The sequence below is a fragment of the Salvelinus namaycush genome, chromosome 1 (genome assembly GCF_016432855.1).
Source record: "Salvelinus namaycush isolate Seneca chromosome 1, SaNama_1.0, whole genome shotgun sequence".
Lineage (NCBI taxonomy): Eukaryota > Metazoa > Chordata > Actinopteri > Salmoniformes > Salmonidae > Salvelinus > Salvelinus namaycush.
The window spans coordinates 38,036,772-38,055,403 of NC_052307.1; the positions used below are offsets into that span (position 1 = coordinate 38,036,772).

An 18,632-nucleotide genomic window follows, 5' to 3' on the forward strand; every position below is an offset into this window, starting at 1 on the left:
CTTTGGTGAGAAGTGAGAGAAGCTCTGTGAGATAATGGAGCAGAAAAAACAAGACTGTGGAGAAGACAAATGGCTGAATGGGGGAATGAGCCAATGAGATTAAGCAAAGTGACTGAAGTGATTTATCCTCTAACACAGCCGAAGACACTAATGTTATCAGTCCAGCACATCTCCACAGAAACCATTCATGATAAATCTCCATGCTAACAACAAATCCCTCCGTTTGGCCTGAGGGAGAGAAGAACCCCAAACAGGGCAGGACAACAACATTGACAGTTTTCTAAAGTGCGAAGTTGATGTGGATTGTCTTTAAAGGAAATGATGATCCAAAATATCCAGCAATTCAAGGCTCCACGTCTACAAATGAGATGTCGGACTCATTTGATCTAGTGTTTGTTTGATGGTTATTTTTTATAGTGGCTGACATGTCTAAGGTTCAACTGATGACTCGGAGGAGTATTCCATCTTTAAAATGACAGTATGTTCAATACACACATTTTAGTCAAAGTAATGTTGATGGGATTTCTTTAATAATTTCTTAATGCAAACCCTAAAGAGTATGAAAGTGACTTCAAAAAGAAATGACACAATATATCAAATGTTTACATCCATTGTGGTATTCAGACCACTTGACTTTTTCCATCTGGTTTAAGTTCTAGCCTTATTCTAAAATAGATGAAATTACATTTTTTTCTCATCAATCTACACACAATACCCCATAATGACAAAGTGAAAACAAGTTTAGAAATTTTCGCGAATTTATTACAAATAAAAACAGAAATACCTTATTTACGTAAGTATTCAAACCCTTTGCTATGAGACTCAAAATTGAGCTCAGGTGCATCCTGTATCCACTGATCATCCTTGAGATGTTTCTACAACTTGGTTGGAGTCCACCTGTGGTAAATTCAACTGATTGGACATGATTTGGAAAGGCACACACCGTTCTATATAAGGTCCCACAGTTGACAATGCATGTCAGAGCAAAAACCAAACCATGAGGTCGAAGGAATTGTCCATAGAGCTCAGAGACAGGATTGTGTTGAGGCACAGATCTGGGGAAGGGTACCAAAAAATGTCTGCAGCATTGACGGTCCCCAAGAACACAGTGGCCTCCATTCTTAAAAGGAAGACATTTGGAACCACCAAGACTCTTCAGAGCTATCCGCCCTGCCAAACTGAGCAATCGGGGGGAGAAGGGCCTTGGTCAGGGGGGTGACCAAGAACCCGATGGTCACTGACAGAGCTCCAGAGTTCCTTTCTAGAAAGACAACTATCTCTGCAGCACTCCACCAATCAGGCCTTTATGGTAGAATGTCCAGATGGAAGCCACTCCTCAGTAAAAGGCACATGACAGCCCACTTCGAGTTTGCCAAAGGGCACCTAAAGGACTCTCAGATCATGAGAAACAAGATTATCTAGTCTGATGAAACCAAGACTGAACTCCTTGGCCTGAATGCCAAGTGTCACGTCTGGAGGAAAACCGGCACTCTCCCTACGGTGAAGCACGATGGTGGAAGCATTATGCTGTTGGGATCTTTTTCAGTGGCAGGGACTGGGAGACTAGTCAGGATCTAGGGAAAGATGAACGGAGCAAAGTACAGAGAGATCCATGATGAAAACCTGCCGCAGAGCACTCAGGACCTCAGACTGGGGTGAGGGTTCACCTTCCAACAGCCAAGACAATGCAGGAGTGGCTTCGGGACAAGTCTCTGAATGTCTTTGAGTGCCCCAGCGTGAGCCCAGCTTGAACCCCATCGAACATCTCTGGAGAGACCTGAAAATAGCTGTACAGCGACGCACCCCATCCAACCTGACAGAGCTTAAGAGGATCTGCAGAAGAATGTGAGAAACTCCCCAAATACAGGTGTGCCAAGCATGTAGCGTCAAACCCAAGAAGACTCGAGGCTGTAATCGGTGCCAAAGGTGCTTTAACAAAGTACTGAGTAAAAGGGTCTGAATACTTAAATAAATGTTCAAAGATTTCTAAAAACCAGTTTTTGCTTTGTCATTGCAGGGTATTGTGTGTAGATTGATGGGGGGGACAATTGAATCCATTTTAGAATAAGGCTGTAACATAACAAAACGTGGAAAAAGTCCAGGGGTCTGAATATTTCTAAATGCTCTGTTCAGTGCCGTGGTAAAGTATTTGTCTCCTTTCCGATTCTGTTTTTGCATATTTTTTATACTGAATGTTAAATCAGAGCTTCAACCAAAACCTAATATTAGATAAAGGGAACCTGAGTTTACAAAAATAGTATACTTATTTTATTTATTTAATTTTCAAAAGTTAACATCCAATTCCCCTGTGTGAAAAAGTAATTGCCTTACACTCAATAACTGGTTGTGCCACCTTTAACTGCAATTACTGCAACCAAATGCTTCCTGTCGTTGTTGAGCCGTCTCTCACATCGCTGTGGAGGAATTTTGCCCCACTCTTGCATGCAGAACTGCTTTAACTCAGCGACATTTGTGGGTTTTCAAGCATGAACTGCTCATTTCAAATCCTGCCACAACATCTCAACTGGGATTAGGTCTGGACTTTGACTAGGCCATTCCAAAACTTGAAATTCATTGCTTTTCAACCATTTTCATGTAGAGTTGATTGTGTGTTTTGGATCATTGTCTTGCTGCCTGACCCAGCTGCTCTTCAGCTTCAGCTCACAGATGGATGACCTGACATTTTCCCGCAAAATTATCTGATAAAGCGCAGAAATCATGGTTCCTTTAAATAAGGCAAGATATCCAGGTCCTGAGGCAGCAAAGCATCCCCAAACCATCAAACTACCGACACCATGCTTGACCGAAAGTCAAGCATAAAGTATCACATTAGTAAGACTGCTGAATGTTATTTATTCCGCTCATCCCTCCATTCCGTTTTCAAGCAACAAGGTATGGAATATCAAAGCCCCAAACAAGGTGCCATCCATCCAGACACTCGTTCATCATGGTGAGTTTGTGTGTGTGCCTGTTCCTGACACTCGTTTATCACGCCATGCTCAATCCCTCCTACCTGTCAGTCACAAGATGAACAAAAGGGCCTTCAGAGGATCAGAGCGAAAGAGAGGGGCCAGACCGATGAGAAAAACATGGGGAGAGGTATAAGACAGAGGAGAAAAGATGTCTGGAGAAAAAAGGAGAGGAGGAAGAGGTGTTTAGAGACAGAAATAGGAATAAAAAGAAAAGAGGATTGAGAGAGAGGATGACAGAGGAGAAGGACATAATGGGTCTCTGTCATCAATGAATTTGAATGAAGGTAGCCCGCCTGTCGAATAATACATGTATTTGATACAAAAGAGGCCTGTTCCTCCTCTCCACTGAAGGAAAGAAGCCTCATTATTCAAACACTGGCACAGATAAAAGCTTTTAATACTTTTTAAGGCCTCTTTCCCAGCCCCACTCAATCTCATTCTGTCGCTCCCTCTTTCATTCTGCAAAAACACATACTAACATCTCTTCAACCCACCTGCCGCTAACATACACTACTGTTCAAATGTTTGGGGTCACTTAGAAATGTCCTTGTTTTTGAAAGAAAAGCAACATTTTTGTCCATTAGAATAACATCAAATTGATCAGAAATACAGTGTAGATATTATTAATGTTTTAAATGACTATTGTAGCTAGAAACGGCCAATTTTTTAGGCGTACAGAGGCCCATTATCAGCAACAATCAGTCCTGTGTTCCAATGGCACGTTGTGTTAGCCTTTTTAAAATGATAAAATTGGATTAGCTAACTGATCATTAGAAAACCCTTTTGCAATTATGTTAGCACAGCTGAAAACTGTTGTTCTGAATAAAGAAGCAATAAAACTGTCCTTCTTTAGACTAGTTGAGTATCTGGAGCATCAGCATTTGTGGGTTTGATTACAGGCTCAAATTGGCCAGAAACAAATAACTTTCTTCTGAAACTCGTCAGTCTATTCTTGTTCTGAGAAATGAAGTCTATTCCATGCGAGAAATTGCAAAGAATCTGAAGATCTCGTACACCGCTGTGTACTACTCCCTTCACAGAACAGCGCAAACTGGCTCTAACCAGAATAGAAAAAGAAGTGGGAGGCCCCGGTGCACAACTGAGCAAGTGGACAAGTACATTAGAGTGTCTAGTTTGAGAACCAGACGCCTCACAAGTCCTCAACTGGAAGCTTCATGACATAGTACCCGCAAAACGCCAGTCTCAACGTCAACAGTGAAGAGGCGACTCCGGGATGCTGGCCTTCTAGGCAGAATTGCAAAGAAAAAGCCATATCTCAGACTGGCCAACAAAAAGAAAAGATTAAGATGGGCTAAAGAACACAGACACTGGACAGAGGAACTCTGCCTAGAAGGCCAGCATCCCGGAGTCGCCTCTTCACTATTGACGTTGAGACTGGTGTTTTGCGAGTATGTAGATATTCAATTTTATTTTTTAATCAGCCGCTTCCAGCTACAAAAGTAATTTACAACATTAATGTCTATACTATATTTCTGATCAATTTGATGTTATTTCAATGGACTTTTTTTGGTGCTTTTCTTTGAAAAAACAAGGACATTTCTAAGTGACCCCAAACTTTTGAACGGTAGTGTATGTATTCAATTGCGCCCATCAGCCACACATACTCTAACAATCAAGCTGTGTGTGTGTGTGTGTGTGTGTGTGTGTGTGTGTGTGTGTGTGTGTGTGTGTGTGTGTGTGTGTGTGTGTGTGTGCATGGAAAAGAGAAAGAAAAAACCATGCTGGAGTAAGCTAATCGTCATTGAGAACTTACTTTTCCGGTGCTTCAATTCCCTGTCACACCGTCAAAGAATTATCCACAAATGCTTATATGAAAAAGTAACTTGAGATTGGCATTCAACAAAGTAATTTACTCTTAAAATTAAAGTGCCAAAGAAACACCCATCACACAAGTCAGCACTTTATAGGCTTGATGGAAATGGTGCCAAGGATAAAGTAAAGAATAAATCTATTTCACTCGAAGTAACCAAAACACTACATTTCCTGTATGCCTTTCATGTAATTTATTCCTTCATTCCGTTCAACCACTCTGACATACAGGCATTTTACAGGCACTGATATTCTCTCCCTATTCTAACATTTACTCCATTAAGATGATTCATGTAGACAATAATCGAGGAGATATTAGGGGTGTAGTGTGCCAGCTTAGGACTATAATCCATCAGTCTTTGCTGACACCCATTATAACACTAATGTTATTGAACTACTCTGGAGGAGCTGGAACTCAAGATGTAATGAATAGGGTTGAAAAATCCCAGGAACATTACCCAAAGCCTCCTCCCTAAATTTGTTTTATTCACTGCTTTCGCACACTCCGCCAACCCGTATGTCCTAGCCGTGTCTGAATACTGATTTAGGAAGGCCACCAAAAATCCTGAAATTTCCATCCCTAACTATAACATTTTCCAACAAGATTGACAGTTCTAAGGGGGCAGAGTTGCAATCTACTGCAGAGATAGCCTGCAGAGTTCTGTCATACTATCCAGGTCTGTGCCCAAACAATTCGAGCTTATACTTTTAAAAATGTCACCTTTCCAGAAACAAGTCTCTCACCGTTGCCGCTTGTTATAGACCCCCTTCAGCCCCCAGCTGTGCCCTGGATACCATATGTGAATTGATTGCCCCCCATCTATCTTCAGAGTTTGTACTGTTAGGTGACCTAAACTGGGACATGCTTAACACCCTGGCCGTCCTACAATCTAAGCTAGATGCCCTCAACCTCACACAAATTATCAAGGAACCTACCAGGTACAACCCTAAATCCGTAACCATGGGCACCCTCTTAGATATCATCCTGACCAACTTGCCCTCCAAACACACCTCCGCTGTTTTCAACCAGGATCTCAGCGATCACTGCCTCATTGCCTGCGTGCGTAATGGGTCTGCGGTCAAACGACCACCCCTCATCACAATCAAATGCTCCCTAAAACACTTCAGCGAGCAGGCCTTTCTAATCGACCTGGCCCGGGTATCCTGGAAGGATTTTGACCCCATCCCATCAGTAGAAGATGCCTGGTTGCTCTTTAAAAGTGCTTTCCTCACCATCTTAAAAAAGCATGCCCCATTCAAAAAATGTAAAACTAATAACAGATATAGCCCTTGGTTCACCCCAGACTTGACTGCCCTTGACCAGCACAAAAACATCCTGTGGCGTTAGCATCGAATAGCCACCGCAATATGCAACTTTTCAGGTAAGTCAGGAACCAATATAAATCAGTCAGTTAGGAAAGCAAAGGCTAGCTTTTTCAAACAGAAATTTGCATCAAGTAGCACTAATTCCAAAACAGCACCTCCTCCCAGCTGCCCACTGCACTGAGGTTAGGAAACACTGTCACCACCGATAAATCTACGATAATTGATCATTTCAATAAGCATTTTCCACGGCTGGCCATGCTTTCCACTTGGCTAACCCTACCCCGGCCAACAGCTCAGCACCCCCTGCAGCAAATTGCAAAAATCACTGAAGTTGGAGTCTTATATCTCCCTCTCTAACTTTAAGCATTAGCTGTCAGAGCAGCTTACCAATCACTGTACCTGTACACAGCCAATCTGTAAATAGCACACCCAACTACCTCATCCCCATATTGTTATTTATTCTCTTGCCCTTTCGCACACCAATATCTCTACTTGCATATCATCATCTGCACATCTATCACTCCAGTGTTAATGCTAAATTGTAATATGTCACCTCTATGGCCTATTTATTGCCTCACCTCCCTACTCGTTTACATTTGCACACACTGTACATAGATTCTTCTATTGTGTTATTGGTTGTACGTTTGTTTATTCCATGTGTAACTCTGTGTTGTTGTTTTTGTCGCACTGCTTTGCTTTATCTTGGCCAGGTCGCAGTTGTAAATGAGAACTTGTTCTGTCTTATCCGGTGTCCTGTGTGAATTTAAGTATGCTCTCTCTAATTCTCTCTCTCTCTCTCTCTCTCTCTCGGAGGACCTGAGCCCTAGGACCATGCCTCAGGACTATCTGGCATGATGACTCCTTGCTGTCCCCAGTCCACCTGGCCGTGCTGCTGCTCCAGTTTCAACTGTTCTGCCTGTGGCTATGGAACCCTGACCTGTTCACCGGACGTGCTACCTGTCCCAGACCTGCTGTTTTCAACTCTCTAGAAACAGCAGGAGCGGTAGAGATACTCTTAATGATCGGCTATGAAAAGCCAACTGACATTTACTCCTGAGGTGCTGACTTGTTGCACCCTCGACAACTACTGTGATTATTATTATTTGACCATGCTGGTCATTTATGAACATTTGAACATCTTGGCCATGTTCTGTTATAATCTCCACCCGGCACAGCCAGAAGAGGACTGGCCACCCCTCATAGCCTGGTTCCTCTCTAGGTTTCTTCCTAGGTTTTGGCCTTTCTATGGAGTTTTTCCTAGCCACCGTGCTTCTACACCTGCATTGCTTGCTGTTTGGGGTTTTAGGCTGGGTTTCTGTACAGCACTTCGAGATATCAGCTGATGTACGAAGGTCTATATAAATAAATTTGATCTCAACTGGCCTACCTGGTTAAATAAAAGGTGCAATAAAAAATGTTTAAAAAATCCCAGGTGGAAGATTCCCTGAATCAAGGCTTAATAAACAGCAAATACAGAATCCATCCAGGATCTCTGAAAAACATTGCAATTTGGGGAATATAACTGAATAAGGCGATAATAATAAGTGCAGACCAGGACGGCTCGGTGGGATTGTTGAGGAGGAGCCTCGGCTCTCTCTCCTCTCCCCCGTGCGCCCTTCCTTTCCCTTAAACTTCGTTCTGAATAAGCCAGTCAAGAAACCCAGTGCAGGGATGGACTATTAAGCCTGACATGGAAGGTTATGAGCACATGGAAAAGTGGCATAATAAAAGTATCTAATCCACTCATGAGGGACCTGGAGAGGAGCCGTATAAATAATAAATCCAATCCGTTATTAATATTATGTGAAACCACAGGGGTCTTAAATAAGACTATGTGATATAAACCAATAAAGCAGCCTTCTTTGGTTGAATTACATATTATAAAACTGGATCCTGGATGATGATTGGCTGATAGCAGGGAGTTATACACCTCAATCCCCAGGTAACACCTGTTCATTATCAATTCATATCCAGTGTCCTACAGCCTAGCCAGGCAATTCATATACTTAATCTCTCCGGGAAAAAAGCATCTAGACATTATTTCCCCATGCTATGTTGCAGCTATTTCAGCACCACGGAGGGAGTCTCTGCAACTGGGCCCTGTCAAAGATCATCTATTATATTGTCAAGATAATCGAGTGGCCGCTCTACCAATGGAAATACAAGTCCTCAATGATTGAAGGCATGCGAGAACATTCTAGCAAATGAGAGGGCAGATACGCATGTGCACAGCAGTCATTTTTTTATCAAAAGTTCCCAGAATGCCACGTGCATACCCTTATATCAGTACGTTTGTAACAGCCTAAAGATTACAAAACTTAAATTCGATCAAATAAGCCTCATGTAATTCGACACACTATACAAAAAAAAAACGCTTCTCACATGGACAGATTTTGGGCACCTCTTCCTCTCTGGCCGCGCCTAGCTCCACACCAGAGCTCTTAAATGGGTGATATGCCAAACCTGTGGAAAGGACTGTGAGCAACATATACATATTTGGCAGGAAGAACAAATCCCACTTAGGATTTCTATTGATCCCATGAACCTTTCGCCTAGTTTTAGAGATTTGTAAAGTTAATAGTAAACAAAATATGTATTTTCAAGTACGGCTACAGGACTCCTAAATTAAACACCACAAAATTGGTGCCAAACCCCAGGAAGAGGGGGCTAGCATTTGGTTTGCAACAGTTGGACTTTGTCTAAACCTTACTGCCTGCCTATCCGACCTGGGCAACAATGTTGCATTTTATTTTTGCAATCTCCGTGCGATAGTGAAGAATGAATGTGACGAGACTGACAGCTTCTCTGAGAAATGTATTTATCAGGATCACTATAATGGATAAATCCAAATAAATGGCAATAGAAACAAAGGTAAAACCAATGAAAATGCATGGTTTGCTGTCATTCCACCTCCTTGATGTGTTAGCTTCAGTTGGCTAGCTAGCAAAAGAGAAGTAGCTAGCTTGCTTGGTAACCTTTTTTTGCTTAGAATGTCCATGCCAATAGAATGGAAAACCAGCCAGTTTGGCTAGCAACTTCAGAATATCAGAATATCTGAACTTATGACTGGACTATATCCTATGGTGGAAGAATGAAAAAAATGTGCTCAAAATAATGTTGATCGAAAACATGTCAACCTTTTTATATATATATATATATATATATATATATATAAAAAAATAGATATAGATATATAGATAGGCAACAGTTTTATCAGAACAATAAGGCAATAGACCCAGGAATTATCGTGAACAACACCCTCCTAAGAGCTGTTTCCTCAGCCCTTCGCTTCACTTCAGTAGAGTCCATTAAAGCCTATAAAAGGGCATACAACACTAGTCTGTTTCGGCCTTCTGAATGAGACCCTGGTAGACCTTCTGCTAGGGGCAGGACAATACCAGTATTGCAACGCTCATTCGTATCGTGGCAAAGAAAACAAACACGAAGCGGATTTAACTTCTTTAGGAAAGCAGCCATAATGTTGGAAACGTTATGTTGTCATCCAGAATAACATATTTATTTGTCAAGTTATAATAAATCATATTTTACATACAGCAGGTTTTTAAAGGACCAAATAGTTTGGTCTGCATCGTGTTTACATTTTTGCGATAGTGGTATCGTCCCGCACCTACTTTCTCCAATGAGGAAACATTTCGCAAAGGAAATTTACAGTGGTACAAGTACTATGCAGCAGGTAGCCTCGAGGTTAGAGAGTTGTGCCAGAATCTGGTTTGAATCCCGAAGTTCAATTGCTCCAGGTGTACTTGCACCGATGAACACTTGTATAAGTGTGTTAAAGGACAAATATAAGCATCCCCCAAAGTATTATTATATGCTTAACTCTGTGCAGCAGCCCCCCCCCCCCCCCCCCTGGCTGCAAGACCACTCCACCTCCAGGTGCACCAGGATAATTGGATAATGTATAAATGACTAGAATGTCCTCTACGGTTCCAGAAGCTTCCAGTCCAGTTCTGCATAGTTTTCAAAGCATTAAAAGCCCAAACTAAGCTCGAGTTGGATCATTTTGATATGTATAGGCTATTATATGTCTAATTCATGTCATTACGATGTCATCAAAATTAAAATGTTAAACGCATGATATATTCATAAGCTTAATGGCTCCCATGGTGATAGTAATCTATTGGCCCATTTTCATTCCATTCAAGTCATTAATTTATGAATCATCTGCAAAGCTTTATATAGCATTTCACCCAGTGTGATATTCTTTATTGGTAAAGAACTACTGGTTCATTACCAAAACCCCAATTCAAAAGACATGCTAAATGGTAACTCTCAACCCCAATTTCAGCCTTTGCCCAAACCCTTCAAATAATAATACATTTAAAAAATGCGTTCAGATGAGAAGTTGTGGGTGGGGGGAATTGCTCATAAATATTCATTTTGGGGGTGGGTAAACAGTTGAACCTGACGGCAACACTTTCTTACTAAAGCATACTTCCCAGAAGTCCACTGTCACGCTCTGATGATAAAATGATGTGCATCGAGAGCATATACAGCTCTTGACAGTTAGCTCACAGCGGTAAGGCGGCGAGTTCCTTACATCTATTGCCACTTGTGGTGTAAGTCTGAATCCACCACGGGGCACCTGAATCTTTGAACTGTGGACTCACATTTAACGTGGTAATGTGTTGGGAAGAAAAGTGCAATCATCACCTTGAAAATGAAGATAAGGGTCCTCAATTCCATCCAACCCGCATTTCAGTATTTACGCAGTAGCTCTTTTTCCAATGGTCAAATGAACTCATAGCCTACATAATAACTCATAGCCTACATGTGTTTTTTTCTTCGTAAAAGCACATTAGAAGTGTATGAAACGGTAAGCAAAAACATTGCATTTGGTCATATGTGGAAATATGGCTTACTGCTTTTAGAATTTTGTGTAACGTCAGTAGTCTACTCAAGGAAGTATGCAAAATATATTGGCACACTCCACTTACCAAGAACATTGCCAAATAAGGAGTGCCTGTCACCTGCTTTTATAGTAAGCCTTGAGGAAGTACCACCCAGCACATCTAGAAGAGAGTGTATTTCATACCGAACCCTTACCTTGAGATGACGTAATAGAACCTTCTGAAGGTGCCTCGACATCACAATTTCAATGGGAGAGTTGAACCGCTAGGGACAAAAAGCACTAGACTACTTAAAATACCTAAATATATCACTTTTGACAAACTGTCAAAATGAAGACCAGAATTGACATGTTTCACTATAACTAAGCCTAAAACATCTGATTTTCAAAGATTTTTTTTGTTCATGAAAGTTACTCTTTGTGATTCCTCTCTCATTCTCTCCTCCCTTATACTCTACTCCCTTTCTCCATCTCTCTTAGTAATATTTCCTCCCTGTATCTCATCCTCCTCCTCTCCCCATTCCTCAGTCATTTTCTACCAGCAGCCCACTAGGCAGTCATGTGCAGCTGGCAGAGTGCCAGTGTTTACTGGGAGCAGCCAATGGCCAATAAAACCGAGAGCCAGTTAATGTCCCATCCATCCATGTGTGTCCAGGTTTCCGTTAGTCGGTAATAGTTAGCTTTTGGCCGATAAAAAAAAATGAAAAGTCGATAAATAAAATTGGTGCCACCCAATTGTCCAGGAGAAGAAAAAATCCCATTGCAAAATAATGCTTTTTAGCCTATTTATTGACGGAAATAGCAGTCGATGGAAACACTTGACTGGTCATGCTTATCGGTCTGTAGTTAATCTGCATAATTTAGTGTATATTAAATTGGCGTGTGTACATCATATGCATTATGTGTTTTATTTATCACACGCGTACAACACACAGATACAGAGCCTTTGAGCCAAAAATCTGTCAGACAGTGTGGGAGCTGCTGCTACAGCTCCTCAAACAGCAAATGAATACATAGGCAACGGAAGGCAGGCCTCATCAGCGCGTCACACAACAACTTGCAATGAGCTGGAGGCAGCATGCATTTGGAAAACATACCTAATTGTTTGAAACCTGAACGTTTTACTACATTTTATGAGGCATGCATTACCTTGCTTCAAAGTAGCCAAGCCAAAACCAGACCATATCTGCGGAGGAAATTATTTTAGATAAACGTCCTTTCATTGTCCAAGTGCCAAAGGCATAATCCGAGTCATATTACATTTAGATTTTAGTCATTTAGCAGACACTCTTATTCAGAGCGACTTACAGTAGCAATTAGGGTTAGGTATCTTGCTCAACCTATGCTAGTTGTTGCATATTAGATCTGTCCTCTTTCTAAATGTCTAATGGATATTTTCATCTGTCACATGAGACCGCTAACATGAGCGGTGCGTGTTTTCCCACTAATTTCATTACGGAACGAACATTCGTGCGTAGCCTACTGCCTTGTGCGCATTGCTGCGCTTAAAATGTGAACAAGCTAAACGTTCTGATCTGTTGCATCAGACTCATTGCATTTTACTTTTCTTTTATGTAGCCGAGGCATACTGGTTGTATGAATTTGGGACTGTCCCAGAGTGTATGGAATACCACAACTGTCCCAGAGTGTATGGAATAGGCCATTTCGTTCATTCCAAGCTGACCAACACAATAGGTCAAGTTTAATACTATGGGGGATAGTAGATTGACATTGGCTAGTGATTTTTCTGTTCGTTAGCTGAGGAAAAGTAAATGTGGACAGATATTCTAACATCTTCAAAGTGAACATCAGAATCCGGTAAGAAGTACCGCACATCATTGCATCCTTGACTTCTATCAATACGAATGACCATAATCTAAATAGGATTTCTGTCATTCTGAGCACTGTGGGGGGGGACCATATGGGTCCAATAAATTTCTCAAATGTCCGGTAAATTAAAACGATTCCAGTCAAATATCCAGCGACACATTTTCCTAACTGAAAACCTGGTACTTGTTTATCAGTCCGTCCAACCTGTCTGTCTGGGAGAACTGAGACACCTGCTTCTCAGCTTCACACACAACTACTGAAAAGGGACAGAGATATGGCCTACATTAATATTATTATTATTATTATTATGTATGCCATTAAGCAGACGCTTTTATCTGAATGGACCTATGCGTTCATCATTTTTTTCATGTATATGTGGTCGCATGAATCAAACTCTACCAACTACCAACTGAGCTAGAGGACCACACTATGTAGCGAGTATATAATCCAGGCCTGCAGAGTTACTGTACTGTTACTTTTACTGTTCAGTCTAAATATCAACCTTCTCAGATCAGTCTGCTCAGCCAACCTGAGGCCAACACCAGAGGACAGGTTAAGTAGGGAGGACTAACTAAAACACTCCTTAACATATTTTAATAAAAGGCCTTCTTCGAAGCACAGAGCTAGGGCTGGGCGGTATTTTACTCTATACCAGTATTGATGCTTGGATGGGTTTGGGTTAATGCCAACTATTGTATTCTAACTATAGAATTCTAATAATTATTCTATTTCCATGATTTCAACAGTTCAGCCAAGTGTTTTGATCTCAGTTTGATCTAAATTGTAAGTCAAATAACAATTGCAATATTTGGTAAAAATAATGCCTCGAATGTTTTGCCCATATCGTGCGGGAAATGCAGAAATTTATGAAATTGCTGAAAATCATTTTTGGTTGAAGTTTGAACAGTATAAAACAATCAAAATGGAGAAAAACCCAATGTAATCACTTACTACTGAAAAAGCTAACGGAGAATTTGTATTACACTGAACAAAAAAAATGAACGCAACATGTAAAGTGTTACTCCCATGTTCCATGAGCTGAAATAAAACATCCCAGAAATGTTCCATACGCACAAAAAACGTATTTCTCAAATTTTTCACAAATTTGTTTACATCCGTGTTAGTGAGCATTTCCCATTTGCCAAGATGATCCATCCACCTGACAGGTGTGGCATATCAAGAAGCTGATTCAACAGCATGATCATTACACAGGTGCACCTTGTGCTGTGGCCAATAAAAGGCAACTCTAAAATGTGCGGTTTTGTCACAACACAATGCCACAGATGTCTCAAGTTTTGAGGGAGCGTGCAATTGGCATGTTGACTGCAGAAATGTCCACCAGAGCTGTTACCAGAGAATGTAATGTTCATTTCTCTACCATAAGCCTCCTCCAACATCATTTTATACAATTTGGCAGTACGTCCAACCGGCCTCACAACCTCAAACCACGTGTACGGCGTCGTGTGGGCGAGCAGTTTGTGGATGTCAACGTTGTGAACAGAGTGCCCCATGGTGGCAGTGCGGTTACGGTACGGGCAGGCATAAGCTACGGACAACGAACAAAAATTCATTTTATCAATGGCAATTTGAATACACAGAAATACCATGAGATCCTGAGGCCCACTGTGACACACATTTTGAATGTATCTGTGACCAACAGATGCATATCTGTATTCCCAGTCATGTGAAATCCATAGATTAGGGCATTATTTATTTATTTATTTAAATCGACTGATTTCCTCAAATGGACTAGAGGTCGACCGATTATGATTTTTCAACGCTGATACCGATACCGATTATTGGAGGACCATAAAAGCCGATACCGATTAATCGGACGATTTTTTTACATTTTATTTTTGTAATAATGACAATTACAACAATACTGAATGAACACTTATTTTAACTTAATATAATACATCAATAAAATCAATTTAGCCTCAAATAAATAATGAAACATGTTCAATTTGGTTTAAATAATGCAAAAACAAAGTGTTGGAGAAGAAAGTAAAAGTGCTATATGTGCCATGTAAGAAAGCTAACGTTTAAGTTCCTTGCTCAGAACATGAGAACATATGAAAGCTGGTGGTTCCTTTTAACATGAGTCTTCAATATTCCCAGGTAAGAAGTTTTAGGTTGTAGTTATTATAGGAATTATAGGACAATTTCTCTCTATACCATTTGTATTTCATTAACCTTTGACTATTAGATGTTCTTATAGGCACTTTAGTATTGCCAGTGTAACAGTATAGCTTCCATCCCTCTCCTCGCCGCTACCTGGGCTCGAACCAGGAACACATCGACAACAGCCACCCTCAAAGCAGCGTTACTGATGAAAGAATTTGTTTCCTAAATGTTCGTTAACCAATTTAATTATAACAATGCAAACACTATCCGTTTATAAGAATTTGTAAGATTCTTATTTGCATAAAATAGACAGAGACCCGTGTCCAAATTAATCAATAGCGTTTATTCTCGAGAGATCTCCCCCCCAAAAACCATGTACCTCACATTATATATTACAAACAGCGTCATAGAGTCCCTCCCCCTCCAACTAGGACAAAGCTGATCAAAAGTTCATTCCAACACGCTTACGCACATACCTTACACACAATATCTGAATTATCTCCTGAAATCTCTCAGTTTATTACCACTTAGCTGACAGTTCCAGTCCCCCCCCCCAGATATGGAAAACCCAGAGGGGCTTGAGCTGTCTTCCCTTATCTCCACAGAGTTATAGCTTAGTGGTTCAAACACAGGTTAATGATCCACTTAGTTTTCTTTAGGCACACACACAGAAATTCCTTTCTACCCCCCTACATGCTACCTAACCTCTAATCCTAATGGTTAAGTTTCTGGGTAGAATTATTTAATCATTTATCTTAAACCTTGATAAAATATCCTAACAGTTACCCATGCAGAGCAAGGGGAACAACTACTCCAAGTCTCAGAGCGAGTGACGTTTGAAACACTATTAGCGCGCACCCCGCTAACTAGCTAGCCATTTTACATCTGTTACACGAGCCGAATCTCGGGAGTTGATGGGCTTGAAGTCATAAACAGCGCAACGCTTGACGCACAACGAAGAGCTGCTGGCAAAACGCACGAAAGTGCTGTTTGAATGAATGCTTACGAGCCTGCTGCTGCCTACCACCGCTCAGTCAGACTGCTCATTCAAATCATAGACTTAGTTATAACATAATAACACACAGAAATACGAGCCTTAGGTCATTAATATGGTCGAATCCGGAAACTATCATCTCGAAAACAAGACGTTTATTCTTTCAGTGAAATACGGAACCGTTCCATATTTTATCTAAGGGGTGGCATCCATTAGTCTAAATATTCCTGTTACATTGCACAACCTTCAATGTTATGTCATAATTACGTAAAATTCTGGCAAATTAGGCGGCCCAAACTGTTGCATATACACTGACTCTGCGTGCAATGAACGCAAGAGAAGTGACACAATTTCACCTGGTTAATATTGCCTGCTAAACCTGAATTTCTTTTAGCTAAATATGCAGGTTTAAAAATATATACAATGCTCAAAAAAATAAAGGGAACACTAAAATAACACATCCTAGATCTGAATGAATTAAATATTCTTATTAAATACTTTTTTCTTTACATAGTTGAATGTGCTGACAACAAAATCACACAAAAATTATCAATGGAAATCAAATTTATCAACCCATGGAGGTCTGGATTTGGAGTCACACTCAAAATTAAAGTGGAAAACCACACTACAGGCTGATCCAACTTTGATGTAATGTCCTTAAAGCAAGTCAAAATGAGGCTCAGTAGTGTGTGTGGCCTCCACGTGCCTGTATGACCTCCCTACAACACCTGGGCATGCTCCTGATGAGGTGGCGGAGGGATCTCCTCCCAGACCTGGACTAAAGCATCCGCCAACTCCTGGACAGTCTGTGGTGCAACGTGGGGTTGGTGGATGGAGCGAGACATGATGTCCCAGATGTGCTCAATTGGATTCAGGTCTGGGGAACGGGCCAGTCCATAGCATCAATGCCTTCCTCTTGCAGGAACTGCTGACACACTCCAGCCACATGAGGTCTAGCATTGTCTTGCATTAGGAGGAACCCAGGGCCAACCGCACCAGCATATGGTCTCACAAGGGGTCTGAGGATCTCATCTCGGTACCTAATGGCAGTCAGGCTACCTCTGGCGAGCACATGGAGGGCTGTGCGGCCCCCCAAAGAAATACCACCCCACACCATGAGTGACTCACCGCCAAACCGGTCATGCTGGAGGATGTTGCAGGCAGCAGAACGTTCTCCACGGTGTCTCCAGACTCTGTCACGTCTGTCACATGTGCTCATGTGCTCAATGTGAACCTGCTTTCATCTGTGAAGAGCACAGGGCGCCAGTGGCGAATTTGCCAATCTTGGTGTTCTCTGGCAAATGCCAAACGTCCTGCACGGTGTTGGGCTGTAAGCACAACCCCCACCTGTGGACGTCGGGCCCTCATACCACCCTCATGGAGTCTGTTTCTGACCGTTTGAGCAGACACATGCACATTTGTGGCCTGCTGGAGGTCATTTTGCAGGGCTCTGGCAGTGCTCCTCCTGCTCCTCCTTGCACAAAGGCGGAGGTAGCGGTCCTGCTGCTGGGTTGTTGCCCTCCTACGGCCTCCTCCACGTCTCCTGATGTACTGGCCTGTCTCCTGGTAGCGCCTCCATGCTCTGGACACTACGCTGACAGACACAGCAAACCTTCTTGCCACAGCTCGCATTGATGTGCCATCCTGGATGAGCTGCACTACCTGAGCCACTTGTGTGGGTTGTAGACTCCGTCTCATGCTACCACTAGAGTGAAAGCACCGCCAGCATTCAAAAGTGACCAAAACATCAGCCAGGAAGCATAGGAACTGAGAAGTGGTCTGTGGTCACCACCTGCAGAACCACTCCTTTATTTGGGGTGTCTTGCTAATTGCCTATAATTTCCACCTTTTGTCTATTCCATTTGCACAACAGCATGTGAAATTTATTGTCAATCAGTGTTGCTTCCTAAGTGGACAGTTTGATTTCACAGAAGTGTGATTGACTTGGAGTTACATTGTGTTGTTTAAGTGTTCCCTTTATTTTTTTGAGCAGTGTACTTCTGTGAATTGATTTTAAGAAAGGCATTGATGTTCATGGTTAGGTACACATTGGAGCAACGATACGCACCGCATCGATTATATGCAACTCAGGACACGCTAGATAAACTAGTAATATCATCAACCATGTGTAGTTAACTAGTGATTATGATTGATTGATTGTTTTTTATAAGATAAGTTTAATGCTAGCTAGCAACTTACCTTGGCTTACTGCATTCGCGTAACAGGCGGGCTCCTCGTGGAGTGCAATGAGAGGCAGGTGGTTAGAGCGTTGGACTAGTTAACTGTAAGGTTGCAAGATTGAATCCCCCGAGCTGACAAGGTGAAAATCTGTCGTTCTGCCCCTGAACGAGGCAGTTAACCCACCATTCCAAGGACGTCATTGAAAATAAGAATGTGTTCTTAACTTACTTGCTTAGTTAAATAAAGATGAAATAAAGGTGTAGAAAAATAAAAATAAATTAATTAAAATCGGCCAAATCGGTGTCCAAAAATACCGATTTCCGATTGTTATGAAAACTTGAAATCGTCCCTAATTAATCGGCCAGTCCGATTAATCGGTCGACCTCTAATATGGACCGTAACTCAGTCAAATCTTTGAAGTTGTTGCATGTTGCGTTTACATTTTTGTTCAGTATATTTCAAAACATAAAATATCAAACAAATTCCCCATTTTTTTTTATTTAAA

General features: G+C 41.5%; 1 protein-coding gene across 2 annotated transcripts in view; it reads right to left on the reverse strand.

The window, feature by feature from the left end:
* Positions 1-18,632, reverse strand: part of ipo11 (importin 11) — a 239,237-nt gene that overhangs the window by 180,415 nt on the left and 40,190 nt on the right. The gene's annotated exons all lie outside the window — the stretch shown is intronic.